Source organism: Octodon degus, unplaced genomic scaffold (assembly GCF_000260255.1).
Source record: "Octodon degus isolate 3935 unplaced genomic scaffold, OctDeg1.0 scaffold00014, whole genome shotgun sequence".
Taxonomy (NCBI): Eukaryota; Metazoa; Chordata; class Mammalia; order Rodentia; family Octodontidae; genus Octodon; species Octodon degus.
The window spans coordinates 12,012,142-12,020,886 of NW_004524590.1; the positions used below are offsets into that span (position 1 = coordinate 12,012,142).

At 46.9% G+C, this 8,745-nt stretch overlaps 1 non-coding gene across 1 annotated transcript; it reads right to left on the bottom strand.

Moving 5' to 3' along the window:
• Positions 1-1,197: 1,197 nt before the first annotated feature.
• LOC111815332 lies at positions 1,198-1,305 on the bottom strand. Its single transcript, XR_002820037.1, has one exon. It is a non-coding gene; the product is annotated as a small nucleolar RNA SNORA57 (small nucleolar RNA).
• Between the last annotated feature and the right edge of the window lie 7,440 nt (positions 1,306-8,745).

Below are 8,745 nucleotides of genomic sequence, written 5' to 3' on the forward strand. Positions count from 1 at the left end.
TTGCAGGAACTCTCTCCTTCTGAATTCAAGGGAGAAGGCAATCCTCTGACTGAGAGGAAAGATTCATGAATGTTCTGGGTCTCGAATTCACCAAAGCCCAGTCTCCGGGACAATCAATCTGTATGGTGACAAGGCTTGGAAGAGTCATTCCTTTCTGGCTATGACTCTGGAGTTCGTTCCTCACAGAAATGGAGAAATCTATGAGGACAGTGTGACTCCACTTTCCTTTGAGGGAAAAAGGTATACAAACCTTAGTCCTCAAAGGCTGTCACTTTTCATGATAATTCTTTTGCCTTCAAAATGTCCCCATCAGGAAGACTCATGCTCGCTCTCAGGTGTTCGCTTAAATGAACAGTGCTGTTGGCCAACATGGCCCTCAGAACCAACAGCAAATTGTGAGAGTTATGTGCAAGCTGGTACTCACTAACTCTGTAAACTCCTGAGCCTGAGAATCCGACAGTGGGGGGAAGTGTACCTTTGACTGGGCACACTTATTGGTCAGGACAAGGTGTTCCAGAGGATGCAGCCACTTTCAACTTTCTCTTAATCACTTATTGACTGCTCTCTTTTAATCTTCTAGCTATGAGAAGCATCCCTAACACAGACTGTTTTTAGATTCTGGTTAAAAATACTCTAATGTTTGCCTAGATGACAGGAGGAACTAGCATTCAGCTAAAATATGGCTGTATAGGTCAAGAGGCACATGTGGACACACACACACACACACACACACACACACAGATTAGTTTGATCTTTCTCTCTCTCTTTTTTTTAAATTTTGTATTTAGGACAGGGTGTACAGGGTCTCACTGTGTAGAATGAACTTGTAGTGATCTTCCTGTTTATAGCCTCCCAAGTGCTGGAATTACAGGTGTGTGCCACCATGCCCAGTCTCAGTTGCCATCTCACTGAGCCCTGGGGGTGGGGCTGGCATGGTAGACCTGGGGATTGAACTCCTGCCCCCTGTGTCTAAACAGATGCTTTAATCAGTCGGGTTATTTGGCTCTCTCTCTCTCTCTCTCTCTCTCTCTCTCTCTCTCTCTCTCTCTCAATACAAACAGCCTTTATTGATTCGTTGCAGTGGTAAATGGAAGACAGCTACTGCAATCACATCCACAGACCTGAAGACCAAAGAAGGTCTGAGCACCCCAAGGAGCCAACTCACTAGACCTTAGTCCTGCCCTGCTCGATAGGGACATGTATTCTGGTGTTTGAGGATAGAACATGCAGATGGGAAGCCCCTGGTACCAGTCTTGATACTGAAGGGGCCAGAGCCCTTTCCTTCTGCCTTCCTTTATAGCAAGGAATAAAATAGTCTTGTGGTTTGTGTCTAGTTGTTCCTCCAAAGGCTCAAGCAGTCCTGGGGAGGCCTCTAGAGTTTGTGATTAATTCATGATCCAATGCTGGGATTATGGGTGAGTGCTACACCCACCCTGGGGCAGAGAGCCTGCATGCAACATAAGGAAGGGAGAGAGGCTTGCCTCTGTAGCTGCTCCTTCCTTTTTTGCTCTTGCTGTTTTCCTATTTTCCACTGCATGAACTGCTGCCCTCTGCCATGTGTCATTCCTCCTTGGAGCCAGCTGAGTATGGACTGAAACCTCCACTAACTGGGAGCTCAATATACCTTTCCTTGTTTAATTTTGGGCATGGGGCATTTTGTCCCAGCAGTGAGATAAAAAGAACTGAGATAGATAGCATGCCTGGTCTCTGCTAAGACATGGAAAAGTCTGATTCTTTTGAACACATGCTTGTTGAATAGCTACTCTGCTATGCACTAGGGAACAACCACAGATAAGTACGGGTGTAGAGTTGATGCCTCTGGAAATCCTCTTTCACTGATAGGATCATGTTGGTGTGGGTCTTACCAACACATTTTATATTCTTTTTATATTTGTCCATGTTCTTAGTCTAAGTAGCTCTTCTAGATTGGTCTTAAATGCCCACCAAAGGCTCATATGTTTAAGGCTTGACCCCCAGGGTACGTTGCTAGGGGCTGTGGAAACTTAAAGCAGTGGGAGCCAGTGGGAGGTATTAGGTCCCTGTCTTTTCTCAGGATTGTGACACCAGCTGTCCTTGTCATTTTCAGCTTGATCACGAGGTGAGTGGGCTTGCTGTACCACAGGTTTTGCTCAAAGCAAAAGAGCCAATAATCATGGAAGTTGCCTTCCACCTTGTCCAGTGGTGCCCAACCAGTAAATCTGTGTTCATGGTTACATTGTAATGGTCTTGTGCCCACACTAGCTCAGGCACCTTGAATGTGAATATTGGCTTGCTGAGTGGATGAGGAGCTCTGTTGTCACCTTTCTGTTTATCATTTACCTGGGCTGTGGGAAGAAAACACTTCTGGAGGCTGCTGGACACCACAGGCTCCTCATTCCTTGTTACCATCTCTCTCCCTGGCTGGCTGTCATATTGCCCTTGGGGTCAGAAAACGCCACTGTGAATGACAGATGGTAGGGTTGGGTCCTCAAGAGGCAAACTCTGAAGGTGAGTAGAGTCTTTGTGGACTCACTTCACCCACTGACTTCTTGAAGGGACAGGATGCTGAGGAAAGCCCACAACTCTTCACCTTGGATGGAGGTAATTTAACCTCTGACAACCAACAGATGTGGACCTCAGGCTTTTGCACTGCATTTGATCACCTTGGTGAGGTGACCATGGTGGCCAAGACAGATACTGACCCAGTCAAGAACTGTAGAGGTGTAAATGGGCATTACAAGAGGCAGCAATTCAAGTAATTACAAGATGTTTTTGTGAGAACCTGTGGTTGTTTAAGTATGCTTAGGTGAGCTGAGGAGTGCAGCAGAAGTTGGGAAATAGTTCTGGGGAAAATGAGCACCAGATCACCTCAGAGGGAACGAGACACCAGACACAGCCTCATAACAAAGGGGTACACTGAAGGGGCCATTTTACAGCTTTGGCCTTCCATTTACCCATCCAAATCACATGCATGAGCTTCTCTTCCTGTCTCCTTTTCCCCTCCCTTGCCTACTTTTTCTCTTCATTATTCTCTACTGTCCTCATTTTCTCCTTCTTTGCTTTCTTTTCTTTCTTATTTCTTTACTCCTTGTTCCTCTCTTCCCCTTCCTCCTTTCTCCCCCTCCCCTTCTCTCCCCTCCCCTCTTCTCTTCTTCTTCCTGCCCAATATATGCACTCTCAGTGCCCCAGACCCTGAGCTTTTCTCCTGCTGTGTCAGTGTTCTATTGCTGTGTAACAATTGACAAGCTCAGAAGCCTAAGATCTCACAGTTTTATCAGGTTCTGGGCTGTCTAAGTACAGCACAACCGGGTTTGGTAGGTCTTGTTTGACTGCAACCCAGGGGTCATTGGGAATGAGGCCCACACCTTCCTCAGATGGTCTGGATAAGTGCCTTCTTGCACAATTCATTTAAAAAAGCTAGTAAGTTAGATTTTTTATTTAAAATCTCTTAGTTTTCAAATGTTGGCAATTGGTAAAATAAATAAATAAATAAATAAATAAGGAGTTGAGGTAATAGTGCAGTGATAAAAGATTTGCCTAGTCAGCTAGGGCTCTGGGTTGGATCCTCAGTGCCATAAAAAGAAACAAAAGAGGGAAGGAAGGAAGGAAGGAAGGAAGGAAGGAAGGAAAAAAGGGAGCAAAAGAGAGAAGAAAGAGAAAGAGGAGAAAAAAGAGAGAAAATGAAAGAGAGAGAAAGGAAAAGAGAAGAGAAAGAGAAAGAAAAAGAGAGAAAGAGAAAGAAAGAGAAAGAGAGAAAGAGAAAGAGAAAGAAAGAAAGAGAAAGAGAAAGAGAAAGAGAAAGAGAAAGAGAAAGAGAAAGAGAAAGAGAAAGAGAAAAATTCACCACTTGGTTCTGGACTTCAGGTCTCTCTCACTGTGTCACTCTGTACCTGATCTCAGGTCACTACTTTGAAACCTGACAAGAGCAGACAGCCAACCAGCAGGAGAACTGGGTCCTGGAAACATGATAGATCCAGTTGGAGATTAATTTCTCATGTGAAAGCTCAGGATGGGTCGCCCTGGGCTGGTATAGGGGCCTAATTCCTGTATTGACTCTCCAGATACCAAGTTCCTTTGTTTTATAAGAGGGCACAAAATCACAGTCAGTGTTCAAGTACTAACTACCACTTGTGTTATTGATGTCAAATTGTGCGCTAGCTGTTTGTGGGCCTTGTAGTGCACCCATGCAGGTCTTGTTTCAAGGTGGTGTCATGGTGTAAATCTAGCCTATAGGAGACCCGTGGAGCACACAGTATATCTGAAGTGATGCCAACTTGAATACCTACAGAAATCTGCATGTTTGGGTGATCACCGCATGGAGATAGCTATCTGAGCGATGTCCAGTTCAAGATGCTGGTGTGGTAAGATGCATCCTGCCTTCATACAGATTTTTATGGAGGGGCAGTATCCTACAATGGATGAAATGTGTTTTGTTTGGTACATGGTAAGGATCCAAATAGAGGACAGAGGAAGCAGAGTTTATTGGGGCTGACTACAGGGAGATCTTGAGCCTGGAGCCCATTCTTATCACTTTTCTGTATCTTTCTGCGTTTTGATTTATCTTTCTGTTCTCTCTTTCTCTCTCTCTCTCTCTCTCTCTCTCTCTCTCTCTCTCTCTCTCTCTCTCTTCCATTCCTCACAGACTCATCCCAAATCTGATGCCAGCTGGCTTTCCTATACTTTCAGTGAGGACTGAAGAAAAGATGAAAGGTTACTTCAGAGGCTCATCTTGTCTTTGCACTGCAAGCTGTGTGACCCTGGAGCAGTTGCCCGAGCTGGAGGGCACTCATTGTCCTCTTTTGCACAATGGTAATATTCCTACCTCATTCCTAGAGTTAGTCCACAGATCAAATGAACATGCAGAGTGCCTACCACAGAGTAAATTCTAGCTTCCTTCTCCTTTTCCCCTTACAGAACTGACTCAGCTAATGCATTTTTTACCTTCTTGATCAACTGGGGCAAAGCCCCAAGACCTGTGACACAGGGTTTGGTGCCTGTGACCTTGCTGATGCATTCTTGTACTCTTATAAAAATGTCACCTTCTTATACAGCATGGCATTATATCAATTAGAAGTTTATTGTTGTATCATAAAATAGATCTCTATTTTCTTTAGATGTCCTTTTCCGCTGATGTTAGGACATTTCCTTGAAGTGAGTGAGTGGTGTTACATCCTTTTTAAGGACAGCTGAAGAGCTAGAGACCAGGAGCCCAGTGAGGATAAGGGGTGGGGGAACCACCATCATGCTGTCCACAGGGTAGTCTCAGTCTTAAACCTCTGTTTCTGATTTCATTCAGTCCTGCCTTCCCTTCTGTTATTTCTTTCCTCCTGCTATCCTTGGGTTTGTGTTGCCATTTTTCTGACTACTCTGATTAACCTCCCTGCTGTTTTTGCTTCAAATATGATCTTAAATTTGAGGAGCAGTTTTGCTTGCATGACATCTCTCTTGATATAGAATATTGTTTCAATTTTACTCTTTTCAAAACACTAAATAGTTATGTATTAGTTTATTCCTCCTCCTTTTCTCTCCTTTCCTTTTACCTCTTTCTCTAGGTCCTTCTTTCTATTTTTCTTCTCTTCCTTTTTATCACTATGGTAGTCTTTTCATATACCAAGTTCTTGGAATACTATGAAAAATTAACAACAAACCAAAAGTTGGAGGCATCCTGATCTTACCAAAGGTGTGAGACCCATGTTAATATCCCCAAATAGTCAAGTCACCTGAGTCTAAACATTAATAAGATAAATGTCCTGTGACCACGCACATCTACCATTGAAACAAAACTGGGCCTAAGTGGGTACCATTGAGTACTGGCGTTCACACTTATGGTCACCTGTAAGAAAATCCCACTTACTCATTCTTCATGTCATCAGACAAGATGAGGCCGCGTGTGCACCAGGTGCTATGTTAGGCAATGCAAACCAGGGACCCTTCTTTCTTGGCACGTCTGGTCTAGAAAGGAAGATAAGTGTTAGGCAAGTATTCACCTGCCCAAAGTGTGGGTGACACTGTGGCTACTGGCAGGGAAAGCCCACAGCTCAGTCACAGCTTGGAACAAAGGAATGGACTTCATGGCCTTGGGGAAAGCGGGCCACGAGGGCCTTCCTTAGGAGTGGGGCTGCAGCTGGTCACCGATGGGTGAGTCTGCAGAGAGTGAGCTCAGGAGAAGAAATCTGAGATGGAGAAAGTGCTCAGTGAGGGGGCAGGGAGGGACAGCAGGCCTCCCTCCAGCAAGGCCTGGGGCTGGAGCCTGAGCTGCAAAGAGCAATAGCAGGGGCTGGACAGGTGGGTCCTTTGGGATCCGCTAATTGGTTTGGTTTTTATCCTAAGATCACTGGATGGTCTTCATCAGATCAGTGTTTTGGCACCAGAAGCCATTTGGAAGAGCTCTTCAGGAGCTGAAGGAGGCTGGGTTAGTGGGCGAGGGGGGAATCGGGTGGGCCAAAGGGACGTGAGTGTGTGGAAAGGCCAAGAGCACCCCGTGATCATTGGCTGGGGAAGAGGAAGCTCGTAAGAGTGGGGAGGTGGTGCAGTTGCCTCCAGGCCACTGCCTGGGCCCTGGTGGGTGGCTGGTGGGGCTGAAGGCAGGCTGCAGTGCCCCCTGCCAGGCCTGGGGGCAAGGCCAGGGTCTCTGCAGTGTGTCTCTCTTGGTGGTTATCTCTCTCCATCTTCATTGTCTGGCTTTCCCTTACTGTTTTGAAATGCAGTTCCAGGGGATCCAATTTGATGTGTGTTTCTGAGTCAGAGGGTTTGGTTTTAGTTGAGGTAGCTGCATTCCCACTCTTAACGACCCCCCTGCAAAGGCAAGTGGAACCAGATGTCTAACAAGCTCCTGGCACCAAAAGTCTCATTTAAAACTGGATCAAGGGCCAGAACGATTTGAGGGAGGGACAGGGGTTTTGAAGTGTTGGTCACATGAGATGATGTTTTCAAAGCTTCTTGTCAAATGGCATTGAGCTGCTTAGGGCAAAGGCTTCCCTTCCATCCTTATCTTTGTTATGGCTGCAGAACAGCAGGGACCTCACTGACAGTAGCTCCCTGCTCGGCACAAGGCTGGGCATGAGAGGGCTGGGAGTAGTCAATCCTCTCCTGGAGGAAGTGCAGACAGGGGCATGGGGTCCCCTGTGAATGTGGTGGAGGGCGTCCCTGAAACAGGCAGCACACACAGGCCGGTCAGCACTGCCCAGCAGCAGGGCTCCCTCCAGGCATGTCATCCTAGCTTCTCTTTTGCCCTGTACTCTGATGCTTTGACCTCTTGGAAGCCTGCTGCCTCTGGAGGCTCTGCTCCTCCCAGGGCAAGCCATTCCCTGTAGGGGGTGCCCAGTGCACAGGGGCGCACTTCACAAACACCGGCCACCTTCCCAGAGCCCAGGCCCAGTCCCTTCTTCTGTGGGGCTCTCTTGCTTTAGGTCACGACCCACCTGCCCTGATCCTCCAATGGCCAAGAGGGACAATCTTTCCCCCCAGCGTCTGCTGAGGTTTCTCAAACTAGCCCACCCAAGTGGCTGGCCTTGCCAGGCCAGGCGGCTCCTGCTAGAGCCGTAACACAGGCTTTGCCTGCAGGTTGTCCCTCTCCCTCTGCCTTCGGGTGGCCTGCGCCTCCTCCTGTGGCCCCTCTTAAGCATAGTGAGTGGGGAACTATCTTCTTAGTGGCAGCTTTCTCCTGGTCTACTGGCCTTACTGTATCTCAGTGCTCTGATGAGAATATCACATTTCAGAAAAGTGGTAAGCAAGGGTTTCTCACTCCTTTTTGAGCCATATGGCCTCTGGAGGGAGTGTGGTGGGGACAGGTGTGCACACGTGGCTATGCAAGGTGAACATCGTTTTTGATATGGTCCCTGGAATCCGCTGACGCTCCTTTTAATTTTATTTTAATCTTTATTTACTTATACATTTATGTATTTGGTACAGGGTCTCATTACACAGCTCTGACTCCTAGTGATCTTCTTGTCTCAGCCCCCTTAGTGCTGGAATTATCCGAGTGCCCCACCATGCTTGGTGTGGGTCGATGGCTCAGCGTGCCCGGAGTCCTGGGGCTGGCATGGCATGTGGTTCCAGAGATAGAACCCAAGTCCTTGTGCTTGCCAAGCAGGTGCTTAGACTGCCGAGCTATCTCCCCAGCCAGCCTCTGACATTCTTGCCACTGGGAGTAGGGCCTGTGTCCCCTCCTTTCGGGTGCACACTGCCTTATGACAATTTTGGTCAGCAGAATTTGGCAGAGGTGATGAGTGTGTCTTCAACGAAGGGCGAGGTGAAGCCCTGTCAATTCCACCTGGCCCTCTGGGGCATTTGCCATGCTCATGTCCACTGTCACATGCGAGATCTGCCTCATCTGGAGAGGCCACGTGTAGTGTAGCCTGGGTTCTTCTCTAATTGCTGACTCACAAAATCATGAGCAAATTAAAATGTTTGTTTTTTAGATTGCCTTTCCTTGGGGTTATTATTAACAATAAAGCCTAAAACAAGAGAATACATTTTTTTGCACTTACCATGGGTCAGGCATTGCATCAAACACTTTAGATACTTTATTTCACTCCTATTAACCATGAAGGTAACAATTATGGCCTTCATTTTACATGGCAGGAAATTATAAAGCTCAGAGAAGGCAAGAAGCTAAAGCAGCCTTGCACAGCACCGTGTAGCAGGGCTGGAAGGAAGCCCAGGGCTACCTGGACTTTAAAATACTTTGTTACTTTTGGGAAACAATACTGATGAGTCCCCCCAATGACCTGCCAGGGATTGCCTGGAAAATTCCAAGTATTATTT